The sequence below is a fragment of the Cyprinus carpio genome, chromosome B3 (genome assembly GCF_018340385.1).
Source record: "Cyprinus carpio isolate SPL01 chromosome B3, ASM1834038v1, whole genome shotgun sequence".
Taxonomy (NCBI): Eukaryota; Metazoa; Chordata; class Actinopteri; order Cypriniformes; family Cyprinidae; genus Cyprinus; species Cyprinus carpio.
In genome coordinates, this window is record NC_056599.1 from 30241456 (window position 1) to 30256427 (window position 14972).

Here is a 14972-nt window from a genome sequence, read left to right on the forward strand (position 1 = left end):
TCGGAACGTGAGGTTTTTGGGGTTATGGTGACGATGGCCATGAATGATGTTATTACTACTACTAATACTACTACTACTAGTCTACTACTACTACTACTACTATTATTATTATTAGGCCTATTTTGTTTATTTAATTTATTTAAAAAAAAGATAATAAAATGTATTTTTGTTGTTGTCAGTTAAGTGCACATCTTTTGGAAGTTATTTATTTAAATTACGAAAAATTATATACAACGTGACCTTAATCATTTTCAGTTTAAAATATGAATTAATATAATTTATAAACTTATAAAATAATTATTTAATCGTTGTATTATTTATAGTTGAATTTGAGTTGTTTTATAGGCTAATTCTTAAATTAATCATTCTTATCATTAGCCTTTTCTTACTAGCGCGAGTATTATGCTCGTGAGGAAAAATAGTTACTTAGAGGTTGTAAAACTCTTCTTCTCTTGCAAATAGTTTTGTTAAAAAAAATTCTATAAAAATGTTTTATATAGTTTATATGAGTCGGTAAAATAACACTAAGTTTCTCTCGTTTTTGTTTCGTTTTAAAGGAGTTATTATTTGTGGTAGGTTACATCAAGCGTTTGAGCGCGTTTCTGAGATGTTAAAATCATATTTCTAAACTATTTTGATCGACTTCTAGCCTAATTGCATTCCGGCACGTTTTATAGAATTATTTATGATATTTGCATGCAAGAATATCTACACGTCACGTTTTGTATGTGGATTATATATATATATATATATATATATATATATATATATATATATATATATATATATATATATATATATATAGATAGATAGATAGATAGATAGATAGATAGATAGATACACACACACTGTATATTGTAATACTATATATATACACACGCACACACACACACACACACACATTATATAGTGTATTATTTTTGTAATAAATAATGACAGGCATATAGAAGAAAATAGGCTTGTCTACTTTTCTTCGCCATTTTACTCAAGGGATGTACAGTAACAAATGCAACGTCTAAGTAGAAGTAGGCCTATGTGTTCATTATTTACATGTTTGTTTCCGGCGCAAAAACTCTTCCGAACTGCTCTGTTAGGTTCCTTTCTCGCTCAAATGTAAAATGTAAACAGGACAACAGCGCCAACAAATTAGTCCAAGTTAAATTTACACCAACCTGTAATTCGGCTCCTGGTTGAACAGCAGGGGGCTCATTCTCTGAGAATAATGTATCTCAAACTTTCTCCGTGCTGTGCTGTTTAAATCTATTAGCACCGGGGTTTATTCTTCCCTATCTGTCTCACACTGATGATGATGATGGTGATTTTTGGTGGGGTGTGCAAATTAGTGCACTCATTGTGTTTATACTGTCTGCTGTACAATTTCAGCATTGCTCTCAAAATTAGCTCCTTAAAATGAGGTAAAAACGCACCCCCCCCCCCAAAAAAAAGGCATTATGGGATTGAGTGTCAGTACAATAGATGTTTTACCCAAAATGCAACAACATGCGGCGTCTTGGTTTGTGCATGTACACTGTGCACACAAGAGGATTAAGGCTTCTTTGCTGTTGTGTGTGTTTGAGGATTCAGGTCTAGGTTTTATGGCGTGGAACGGGTTTCTGCATACACGGTGTGACTGGCTCCTGTGTGTCTGCTTGGGAGGGCGTGTGTGTGCCGCTCGCAAGTATATAAAGGTGTGCATCTCTGAGACGATGGAGAGAGTTTCTGTGAAGAAAATCCTTTTGTTTTCTAGCCGTGTTGCCATAACAGAGTGGGAACGCAACAGGTTTTTGTACTGGCATAACAGACCACCTGCAGAGGAGTGTGTGGGTGCACTTTATGTAATCGTCCACACGGCACACGGCTGGTGACGAGTCCTATAATGTTTGTACACATGCCACCTGACAGATATGTATTAGAGCAGGAGAAAGCCAGAGGTAAACAACAATTAGTGAATGTGGAGTGGAAATTTCCCTCTGTTTCTCCAAAGACATTTGGTGTCATCGTCGACATGCACCGAACATTAGTAATGACAAAACTATTGCTCCTTATAGACTAGAACAATAAAAGACCTCTGTTTTTACTGTGTAAAACACACACACACACACACACACACACACACACACACACACACACACACACACACACACACACACACACACACACACACACACACACAAAATGCAATATGACTCATCCAGCACTGGGAGAAATATCAACTCAGCAAGTTGTTATGGGACAAACTGAGTTATAATCTTTAATTTCAGGTTTTTATTACTTTTTTGTGTGTGTTACATTGTAAAAAAAAAATAAAAAAATAGTAGACAACCGCACCAAAAATACAAAACACCATCATGCTACAAATAATGCAATAATTTAACAACATAAGATGTAAATATGTTTGTGTGTTATATATTCATTACAATGATTTAAGGTGTAATATGTTATTTCAGTGAAGAATAAAAATAAAAATTACATTTGAAATGTCACACAGGGAAATCTGACAATGCCAATTTTTGATTTTCCACTGTAAATTATACAACAGCCTGTTCTTTTACACTATCAGAAACTGTAAATTTAAGAGTTTAGTACTGCAAAATACATGAAATGTCTCATTAGATATGTGAGAGTTTTCCAGACGCTGGAATACATTGTGTAGAGACACAGTGGTGTGATTGGTGAAGCAATTCACTCAGAAATTGCTAGTTAATTTAGCAAATAATTTGTAAGTTACCGTAAAATGTGAAATTTTGAAGTTAAAAGAATTGCATTTTCTTGTAAAACATACCCTAAAAATGTTTTTCTTAAAACCTTTGAAAATTGTTATCATTATTATTATTTTTAGAAATGTTCCCTTCTCATCCATAACTGATGACAAGTGTGTGTGTGTACACAGGTATTAAGTGTTTAACACATTATTCAGGTACACTTAATCCAGATTAACAGAGTGTAGATACCAAAGGCTCTGCTAAAGTGGAATCTCCTACACACGCTTGGCACGGCACGTCTGATTTGTGGGCTGTCATCTGTGCCTATGGAGAGAGAGAACGACTTCAGGTCAAAGGTCGGTCTCATTTTTTAGCCATCAGGGCTGGGGGGGTCAGATTATGGGTGGCTGGGGGTGTTAAGGACAGTGGGGGTCTTCTGGTAGGTGCCAGTCTGGAGGAGAAGACAACGCTTTGTGCATTGATCCCAGTTTAGGATGCGCATCCCGTGTTGTGACTGCTCATTCATCGGGATTCAGGCGCTGCCATTGTGCAGGGCGACGCAGAGGGGTGTGCGGGGCACCGTGGGAGTTGCCACCCACATACCCATGCATTCTGGTTTTCTTCCTGTATGAACACCAAAAATAGCTCTGAATGTGTGTGTGCTTTCTGAGAGGAGAGGGTCTGTGGAAAGGAAATGGTGTTCTGGTGAGTAGGAATGTAGGACGAGCTGGGCCGACTGGTACGAATATGTGTGTGTGTGTTTTGTATTTGACCGCCGTTTGACCTTCCCCGAGTGCCCCCTCACCTCCCCTTCACCCCATACTCCCATCCTTCACCTCCGCTCCCCTCCAGTCTGTCCCTCCTTCCCTAACAGACTGATGGGCAGTGGGCCTCTGACATTCTTCTGCTGAACACACACACACACACACACACACACACACACACACACACACACACACTCACTCACAGAGAACCTCTGAGCCCTCCTTAACCCAGCCGTGACCTCGCTTGGAATGTTACAGGAGTTTTGACACACACAGAGCCGTAAACAAACACATGGTTCTTTGTGTCTTCATAGTGTCTTGCTAAATAAAGGGGATAGATTAGAGTTGTTGGCTGAGTTTCAATACGTTCAACAATCAAAAATACTTGAAGAATGGACTTGTGAAAGCTTGTCAAATGACTGTTTTCTTTTGCGCTGCAAGTTTGCATTGACTCCTGAAGCAGATTTATATGGAATACAATGGTAATTTTGACTTCATTTCCCTCAGTTGCACTATATATATCTCAAAGCTGAGTCAACTTCAAATCTCAAAATTGTGATTTTCACTTATTTGCAACTTTTTTCATTATAGTGTGTTTATGTCTCATGATTTGATCTCATGCGTAGTTTTATTTCTTGTCATTCACGTACTTTTTCTTATAATATTTACATCACAACATTTGACTTCATATCCCACACAGCAAAATTCTTGCTGAAATTGTAAAATCTTTAAATTGTGGCTTGATATCTCAGAATTAAGACTTTATTTTATTTGCAAGTTAGTATAATTGTATCTTACACTTGCGTTTTTTCTTCTTCTTGTAGTTGCGACTTCAATGACTGCTTTTTCAAATAATTGCTTTTATTTCTCACAGTTGTTACTTTTTCTTGTAATGTCCATTTCAATGTATTGTAACTCTTAAATTGCGACTTTCTCTTATTTCCAACTTTTTATCATAACTGTATAAATAAAAAAATAAAAAAAGATTTTGTATTTCACACTTGCAGTTTTATTTCTCATAACTGACCACTGAAACTGTGATTGTTACATTTACGACAACTTTGCAGGACTGCACTTTTATTTTCGCGCAATTGTTAACAACTCAGTCTCAAAATTGCAACTTTCTCTGTGATTTGTGGTTTTGCATAATTTTAAGTTTCACAGTGACTTAAATCTCACACCTCTACTTTATTTCTCATAATTGTGAAAATAGCTGACGATTACAGCTATTTTGCAGAATTGCTTGCAATTGATGCTATTTTTCAGAATTGTGATGATTTCACAGTGTGACTGTCTCACAAATGTGACTATTTCTTAAAATTGTGATCTTATATTTTGTAATTATGACTAATTCTCATAGTTGTGATTTTACATTTCAAATGTGACTTTATATTTCTCATAACTGCAGCTTATTTCATACTTGGACTTCATATACTGTATACATGGCGCGAAAAACATTTACAGTAAAACTACCCTCCGTATTTAGTTAAAAATTTGTGATTTAACAGAAATATGGAATCTTTCATCTCACATAATACTGAATATCTTTTGTTCATATTACACCAGTATCAACCTGCCTTTCAGCATCTCTCATGTTGATTAAAGGATGAGAAATAGCTCATCCAATCAGAGTTTCTAACCCGGTCCAATTTACAGATGTTTAAGAAGTTTAAGGCTGAATACAGTCCAGTGTTCTTGACGGAGCAGCCTGAAGCAATTGCAGCTCAAGGTTAATGCGGGCCCTTGATGGCTTAAGGGGGACTGGTGGCAGCGGTTGCGAGATGTGCAGAGGGAGCTTTCAGTCCACTGTTTGTGCTGGATTTATTGATGGCATGTGGCTAAAAGCAGGAATTTAAGTGAGACTGCGTTGTGGTCGCAGACAGCACACTGCACACATGGACTGAATGAGCCCAATATCTATGACACACACACACACGGACTTTGTTTTGGTCTGAGTTGTGGTACTGGACAGATGGATTGAATGATGGAATTATTTATGACACACATAAAGATGAAGAGCTTCGCTACAGACACTCACACTACATGAGAGTCTGAGCATGAACTAAACAAGCACAGTGAGACACACAGAGATGAAGAAAATAAATGAAAAATAAAGTGGTGTGAGGGTTTCCTAATATGAATGACTGTTTTAGTTGAGGATGGAGGAGGAACGGATACAGGCGTCTGTGGTAGGGGGTCACTGGTCCACCGCTAGTGTTTATACAATGCAGATGTATCAGGGGAAACACCGAACATCGGCCATAACTCAGCCGTACTGTCTCGCTCTCGCTCTCTCTTTCTAGCTGTATTAGGCTACTGGGTGAACTGCATTATGGGAGACTAAACATGCCCTCGAGTTATTTTAAACTTATAGCAATTACTAAAAAGTGAGTTAGTAGGTCAGTCTGGGCACGTTCAGACATATATTTCTGCTTATGAGTTTACATTCCCCTTGCGGGAACTGTCAGATGTTTGTCATTTTTACAACGTAAGAGCATCGTAAAAATAGCATTTTGTTTATTTAATACTTCCTCGTGGAAGCTATTTGACACATTTACGTTCTACTACACAAAACAATTATATTATGTCCTATCATTATAATGTGTCTGTACATAAATGTTTATGTACTGTGTGTGTGTGTGTGTGTGTGTGTGTGTGTGTGTGTGTGTGTGTGTGTGTATGTATATACAGTAGTCAACATTTGAAGTGGATCAAAACCTTTCACCAAAGTTGTCCTAAAACCTAAAACCAAAATGTGTTCTTGTCTTAGGACAACTTTGGTGAACTTTTTTTGATCCACTTCAAATGTTGACTACTGTGTGTGTGTGTGTGTGTGTGTGTGTGTGTGTGTTTGTGTATATATATATATATATATATATATATATATATATATATATATATATAATATGTATATAAATTTTAAAGGGGTCGTGAGGTGCCTTTGTTTTTTTATTTTGTACTGTTCTCTGAGATCCACTTATAATGTTATCATGATTTTTGCATCAAAAAAACCTCATAATTTAGAAATAATAGGATATTTTCTGTCCTGTTTTTGACCCCCCTCATCAGAACGCTCTGTTTGAATAGGCGTGGTAGATTGTAAACTTGAAAGTAAACACCTACTGATATGATTGACTAACAGTTTTGTATGTTTGACAGCCTACGTCCTTCACAGATGGACAATGCTGTGATTATAGGTGCTATGATGATAGGTTAAAACGTATAAATACTCAGTACATATCAAATAATCTGTAATAACAGACAAAGCAATAGTGACCACATAATAAAAAGTTACACTTGTGTGTGGCGACATTAGTGTTGGATCTAATATAGACGAATCCACGGAAAAATGAAGTGAACAAAGGACTGAGTTCTTACTGATGATGTCGTTAAAAATAAAGTTGGGTTTAAAGTTGTAAAGTTGGGTTGTTGGGTTTCTGCATAGACCTGTGTTTGCCGCTTTTGTCATTTTCATACTATGTGCACGAGTCAGTGGGCGGGGCTAAGGCAGTGATGTACTGTAGAAGCAGGCGTGCTTAGTGCTTAGCCACACTATTACATCACAGAACTTTCCACAAGGTGTTATTTTGGCAGATTGGCTTCAGTATAAGCCATTTTTAGACTAACGAGAAAGTTTGAGTTCTAAAATTTACAGAATGTTTTAATAATGTAAAGACCTCTTATATATCAAAAGATCAGAGGAATTTTTGTTTTTGTTTTTTTCAGTTCATGACTCCTTCAGCTCAGAGGTGGAATGAATGCATTTACAGAACAATAACAATTGCATAAATAATGGAAAGGGATAGTTCAACCAAAAGTGAAAATTGTCATAGTTTACTCACTCTCATATCATTTCAAGTCTGTATGACTTTCTTTCTGTCTTAGTTTTTTATCATTTTTTTTGTTCATACAATGTAAGTCAATGGTAAGCAAAACATTTTGGTTACCATCATTCTTCAAATTTTGTTCTTTTACATTCCACAAAAGAAAGAAAGTCATACAGGTTCGAAACAACATGGGGGTGAGTAAATGAGGATATATCTTTAATTTTTGGATTAACTATTCCTTTAATCTGCTGTTTGGTATTGGTATTTTTTTTTTATGTAATTAAATGATACTCTAAGTTAGAAACTAAAACTGCTAAAACTGTGTATGTATACATGTGTGTGTGTGTGTGTGTGTGTGTGTGTGTGTGTGTGTGTGTGTGTGTGTGTGTGTGTGTGTGTCTAACTGTCCGCTTAGTATAATTAATGTTTTGAGTTATTACACACAAAATCCAGGCTACTAACATGTTTGATGGTGGACTTGTTAGACAATGTTTAAATAAAACTTAAACCACTGGTATTTATGTGATGTTAACATTGTCATATTTTACTGGTACAAAATATATACATTTAACTTGCAAGTTTATGATGTCCTTAACTATAGGCTCCAGTCTTCTTCTGTTTTATCATGATCCTTTTCATGCTCCGGTGTGGTTTTGATCTAGTTTCAAGCTCATAATTTTCTGGTTTGTGCTCTTGAAGGTCTTCACTTTAGCACTACCTTTTATTTTATATTTGTCCACTAATGTCTTAAAGGGGCAGTCCAGTCAAAAATACAATTCTGTCATTGTTTATTAACCCTAATGTCATTTCAAACCTGTATGACCAACACACACACAAATATATTTTAAAGAACATTGGGAACCAACCAACATTGGATGCTGCATTGACAAAAATACCCACATTTTTTTTTTATAATTAATAGTTGGTTGGGAAGTAGATAGCTCATTATTGGTTTGTTTATTTTTTAGCATTCAGAACTGATGCTTTTTCATACAGTCATCCTCAAGGTTATGGGTCAAAGTCAGGACAGGCTGAGGACAAACATTAGGTGTTGTGTTGAGGGGTGACTCATGCCTTGTGTGTGTTTTTTTTGTGTGTGTTTTGTGGTGTATTATTGTGGATTTTGGTGTCTCTGATTAGTAGTATTTATTTATGAAGCATTTTATCACTGTTTTTCATTCAGTTTTCACTTCTAAAATCGTTTCCATTTGTGTCCGTGATATTCCAAGGAATACTGGCTTCAGCGTTTGGTGTGTGTGTGTCAGTCTAAAGCATTCCTGTGTGTGATAACCTGGATGGCAAACACCTGTGTTTTCAGTCCCTGTGAGACGTTTGAGAGAGAGAGTGTGTGCGAGAGTGTATTTCGAGGCAGCTCGTATAGTTAACATTCAGCTGGTGAGAATGTTATCCATATGCTATCAGAGAGAGAAAGCACATCTTTCTTTTTCATTTTTCAGTCTTTCTTCTCGTTTTCCCCTCATCAGTCACTTTCTCCTCTCTCTTTGATGGATGTTTCTATCCTCACAGAGAGGTTTTCATACTCCCTTACATCTAGTGATGTGAGCAGGCGTGCGTTTGTGAGGGTGTTTATATTAAATGTGTGTGAAATTACTAGAGGATCTAAAGCTTTCGCTCTCTCCGTTCCTATCACCCTTACAAACACACACACACGCAGAGTCATCACTCACTCGCATTACATTATCACATGTGTGTTGCATTGTGGAGCATCTGGTTAGCAGCTGACAGCAGCATGCGTGTGTTAATCCTCATTCTTAATGTGAACAAAAACTAGATCCATCCGCAACTTCACAAACCCTGCATCACACCCACCAAACTTTAATCGGTTTACATTTACACAGACAAGTTTAGATTTACAGGGACGGCGCACATTAATAAACATCTCTGTAAATGTGCCAGTTGAGGCATTTCAGCAAATGTTCAGTTGTATTTTCTGGGCAGATGTGAGGAACAAAAATAGAGTGGCACAACATAAAACAAAAATGATTTGCAAGACGGCAACGTTGAGACAGTTTGCAAAAACATTGACAATCCCAGTATTACAATTTTACTGGAAAATGAAACGTTATCATTAGGCCTGCAAAACGATTAATCACATTCAAAATAAGATTTTATTTATTATGTGTGTGTGTGTGTGTGTGTGTGTATGTATGTGTGTGTATATATATATATATATATATATATATATATATATATACATATATACACACTCGCACACAAACACACCACACACACACACACACACACACACACACACACACACACACACACACACACACACATATTTTAAAAATATTTCTATGTGTATATATTTATACTTGTATATAATTTATATTACAAATATCCTGTGGGAATAATAGTAAAAATTCACTTTTAAAACTGTTGTTCCATTATTAGCAAGTGTGTATGTGTTTTATATATTATTTTGTTTGTAATTCAATGATGTTTTACATTCAATGCTGTGGAACAATTGAGGATTGTAGTGGATTTTCTTTTGCTGCATTCTGTGATGGCATATTCTGATAAGAGATAATTTCCATAAGAATTATATGCACAAACATACATGCCACCAAAAGCAACACAAACAAATTTACAGATACAGATGTGTGACATACTTGTATAAAACACTGCTTAGCATGCATGTATATGCACGCATATATAATCAAAGACACTTAATTAACTGTCAGATATATTTCCATTTAGTCTGTTCAATTCTTTTGTCTCAGTCATCATCATCATCTCTCTCTTTCTGTGTATCTCTCTTTACCTCCACCTCTATTATCGCTTCAGGCGTAATTATAATGAAGTCACAATTGCTAATGAATGAATGAAGAGCTTAATTCCTCAATTCTCTAAACGCAGGCTTTCCTTTCTCTTGGTTTTTCTCTCACTCTCATTATAATCAATACATTTACAATGCTTGCATGAGGTGTGTGTGTGTGTGTGTGTGTGTGTATAAAGCAGGTGGGTCAGATATTCCACTTTCGTAATAAAGCGCTTCTTCCTCATCTACCCACGTTTTATTGTATTCTGTCAAACTGTTTGACTCTCAGGCACAGAGATGATTCCCATCTCTGCTAATAAACATTAAACTCACATTCTTCTGTTGAATGAAACAGGTGTGAATTATGTATAGGACATGAACGGTTTACTGTCACTATTCATCTGTGACTGACAGATGAAGATTCATTAAAAAACAATAATGATGCACCTAAACCCCTTTTATTTTCATGTGTACTTCTAATATTGTGTATATAGTTATACGTTTGAAAATAACAGTAAAACAAAAAAGTGATATCATTCTTTAAATAATGAATGACAAGTTTATCATATTGTGATATTTAAAATAACACATTTATAGAAAATATAAATAAAATTCCTTTTTTTGCATTTCATTTTTTAAAATAGTACTTCATTCTGCTTGATGAATGCTGCTGCTTTGTGGTCAAATAATTTTTGTAAATTAATTGTTTATTAATTACAAAGTGTTATGTGAGTTTGTGTGTGTGAGTGTGAGGACAGACAGAGAATAGACAGTGGCTGAAAAATGAGGTTCACCCTCGGCCCCCTGCGCTGATGTTCACCCCGTGATACTGTGACCAGCACTTCACCTCAGACCCCTCCTTTCCTCCATCTCTCTTCATCCTTCTCTCCTTTCTTTTCTCTTTATCTCTGTCTCCGTGTCTTCCTCTCTCTTGTTTTCATTTTCTTTTCCATGGCACAAAGTAAAGAGAGGGGGAAGAGGGCCATAAAAGCCAAGGCATCAAATCAGGAACACAATGTATGGAAATTCAGTGCATGAGCATTTAGAGAGAGAAAGATTAGCATTTGCAAATTTATAGAGCTAAATCTGAAAACCATAAATGGATGTATGAGGACCTTGAAAAACACAATAAAACATGTTGATAATTTTGCCAGTGTGTAATACCCACCTGGATGAGAGCAGCTGGAAGGAACTGTAATTTTAGAGAATAATTATGATGCTGAGCCACTATAAACACATTATAGTCTATAATCCATAAGAGATTCAGAGTTTTTTAATTAATCAGCCATGTGATCAGGCTAATGAAGGACTCTGGCATTACTGTGCTACTTCAACAGCATCAATTATGCATACTATGCATGCAGTGTGCAGATTTTGAGTATACACTTTCTTTCAAAAGTTTTGGGGTCAGTATGGAAAAAAAGAAATTTACACTTTTATTCAGAAAGCATACATTAATCAAAAGTGACAGTAGATTTTGAATGCAAATGAATGCTGTTAAAAATGCTTTTGAACTTGTATCACAGTTTACAAAAATATGAAGCAGTACAAATGTTTTCCACACTGATGATAATAAGAAATGTTTCTTTATCAGCATATTAGAATGATTTCTGAAGGATCATGTGACACCGAAGACTGCAGTAAATTCAGGTTGCCATTTTATAAAGTATTTTAAAATAAAAATAATAAAAAAACAGTTATCTGTGATAATATTTCACAGTATTTCTGTTTTTTTTGGATCAAATAAATGCAGCCTTAGTGAGCATGAGAGAGTTAAAAACTCTCTCTGTCTCTCTCAAAAAATAAATACAATACAATACAAATAAAATCTGGTTGACCCCAAATTTCTAAATAGTATTATACATGTTTATTTGGTCTCATTATTGATTGGGCCACTTGGCCACAAGTGAATATTGTGTGTGTGTTTAATAATAATTATTATTATTATTTGTTTATTTGTTTGTTTGATTATTTATTGTAAACACAAAATTGCACTGATAATGCAAAATAATTATTTTATTTTCAACATTAAACCACTGGATGCTTCATACTGTTTTATACTATTATATAAGTATTTTTGTATAATTAGTTAAGAACATACCAAAAAATATGACTGAAACTATTATTTGAGAAACAACACTATATAAGATAAACTGTAAATGTATAAAATACAGTTGTATTAATGGCACTTCTCTTAATATCTTGCACTTCTTAATATCTTATTGTATGTAGTGTTGCTTATCAAGTAAACATGGTTATCATTCAATGTTTTTACCATAAACAAGTCAAAAGATGAATTAAATTCATTAGGACATAATTTTTGCAGTTTACACTGTACATATCCTGCACAGTATTCTGTAAATAGTCGTATTCCATTTGAAACATATCCTCTTTCTCAACACTCTGATCTTATACACACACACTTCATCAGATGGGGACTTCCTGGTGTTTGTAAGTGAACAGGAAGTTCATTTTTCATTGGTGTGACAGTCTGTGACACACCTCCCCATTGTCAGTATAAAGGAAAGAAACAACACACACACACACACACACACACACACACACACACACACACACACACACACACACACACACACACACACACACACACACTCGCCTCTCTTTGAACTTCCCTTCTGACCGGACACAGACACTGATCACACAGGGTACAGGGCTCACATGCGAGCACAGTTGTCTACACTTCCGAATCTGGACACATGCACTCCCTCACACAAGCACAAGTCACTGGCAGGTAGATCTAACACGAGCAAACCTAAAGCAAAACATACACACATCTTGACAAGCAAAAACAAATCACTGCCTGGGTATCAAGAAAATGGATTTTAAGAATAACACAAGTGAAAGCGAGTACTGTATTGTTCACCATAACAACAGACTTTTTTTTTTTTTGCTCACCACACAATACTTGTTGTTCAGGTTGCTCTGCTCCATAAAATTACTATGAATGGAGATTGAAGCCATAAAAAGTATCATAAAGTCGTCCATGACTTATTCAAAATCATCTGAAGTCAATAGCTTTTATTGTAAGTGCATAAAAATGAAACTCGCTCTTTGGAAGAAACAAAGTCATGCATGTTTGGATCGACTTTAGAATAGTAAAGAATGACAGACTTGTCATTTTCGGGGTGAACTATTCCTTTAAGGAACATGTAGAGACCGAATCAAACCTGTTTTTGAAACTCAAGCCCTGAACTTAACCTCACACCGAGTTCATTAACCACCGAGTCTGCTAAAGCCATTTTGTGTTTGTCTAAGAAGACAGGTCATTGCCATGATTAGGCCATGGGCAAACACACACACAAACCAATGAGTGATTACTCTCTCTGACAGAAAGGACGAATGTTCCCATAATAGGCTATGACCGCTGTGTCAGCATTCACCGCATGTGTGTGTTGGTGCTATTAGATCAGAATGTCAAGAAACAATCCTCCACACGATATTAGTCAAACACTCAAGCAAAATATTCTGGTTTTGATTCTTCATATTTGGGATCCCAGAAGTCCCAGTAGAAATAACAAAGTTTGATTTCAAGAAAATACATTCTGTTTCATTTAATAATTTCATATTCATTCATTTAGTAAAAAAGAAAAGTGAAACCATTTATTTATTTTAAACATATTTATTTATTTGTGACCCTGGCTGTAGAAACCTTCTTTTTAATATACAAAATCATCCTCCATAAGGTAAAGAACATTCTGTGAAAATGTAACAGGCCATGTCAAAGATCAAATTTTGATGCTTGTTATCTTTAGCCTGGATTTCACAGACAGGGTCACATTTATCTATTCAATTTTTTGTTTTATTGGGCATCTCTGGGACCTCAAATAACACTTTTAATGGAGAACATTGTTGCTTGATGTTTTAAAGTTTGCATACAATTATGAAAAGTTTTGCCACATGATTCAGTAGAAAGTATTAGGTTTTCTTCTCTGAAACTCCTAACACAATATGAGTCATAAACAGTCTCTCTTTCAGAGAGTTATGAACATGTTACACTAGTTTATGACAGTGTTGAACATTTCAAACTAAAGCTTTTTAGATGTTACACTTCCTTGCCTTGATATCGATAACTGAGATCATGTATGCAGAGTTCAGATTTGTGTAAAGATCTGAAAATAGTCACATCATTGCACGCATGACAAAATCAAACTTTTTTTATTTAATATTTTATTTTATTATATTTTATTTCCACTGTATGTTGTGCTCTAAATTTTATACACAATACTCTATTCTTTAATCTCTATTCTGACATACTGTATTAGTTTGGACTTAAAATTCTAATCTATTCTTTTCTCCTCAGCTAATACTCTGTTTAACACTAATCTATAATTTCCCTACTCTTTGTATAGCAACCCAAAGCTCCATCATTTCTACTGTAAGCACTATACTGTGTTTGACACACTCTATATTCTGTACTCTGTATCTCTGGCTACTTGTGTTCTGGAAGCTCTCTCATTCATTTCCCTAACAAAGCAGCAGGGGCACCTGGTTCTCCATTCCTGACTCCATCCATCTCGTCCTGCTCTGCCCAGTGCAGAGAAAAATCAAATTCTCATTTGCCCACGGAGGGAGCGATTGAGGGATGAAGAAGGAGAAAGAGGAGGAGTGTGTGTGTGTGTGTGGGGGGGGGGGGTACCTAGGAAGGCTGACCTCCAGTTGAACCTGCAGCCGATCTGTGTTTGGTCATTAATCTGAGGAGCAGACAGCAAACAGGGCTGATTGGAAACCGCTGGGCCGACATTTTTCTATTTCTGCAGATGGAGGAGTGTGTGTGTGTACGTGTGCGTGAGGGGAAAAGGAATATATTTCTTTCTCTGATCTGTCCCTTTGACTTCTTATGTTCGTATTTGGATGTGGAATCACATCTTCGGAGTCA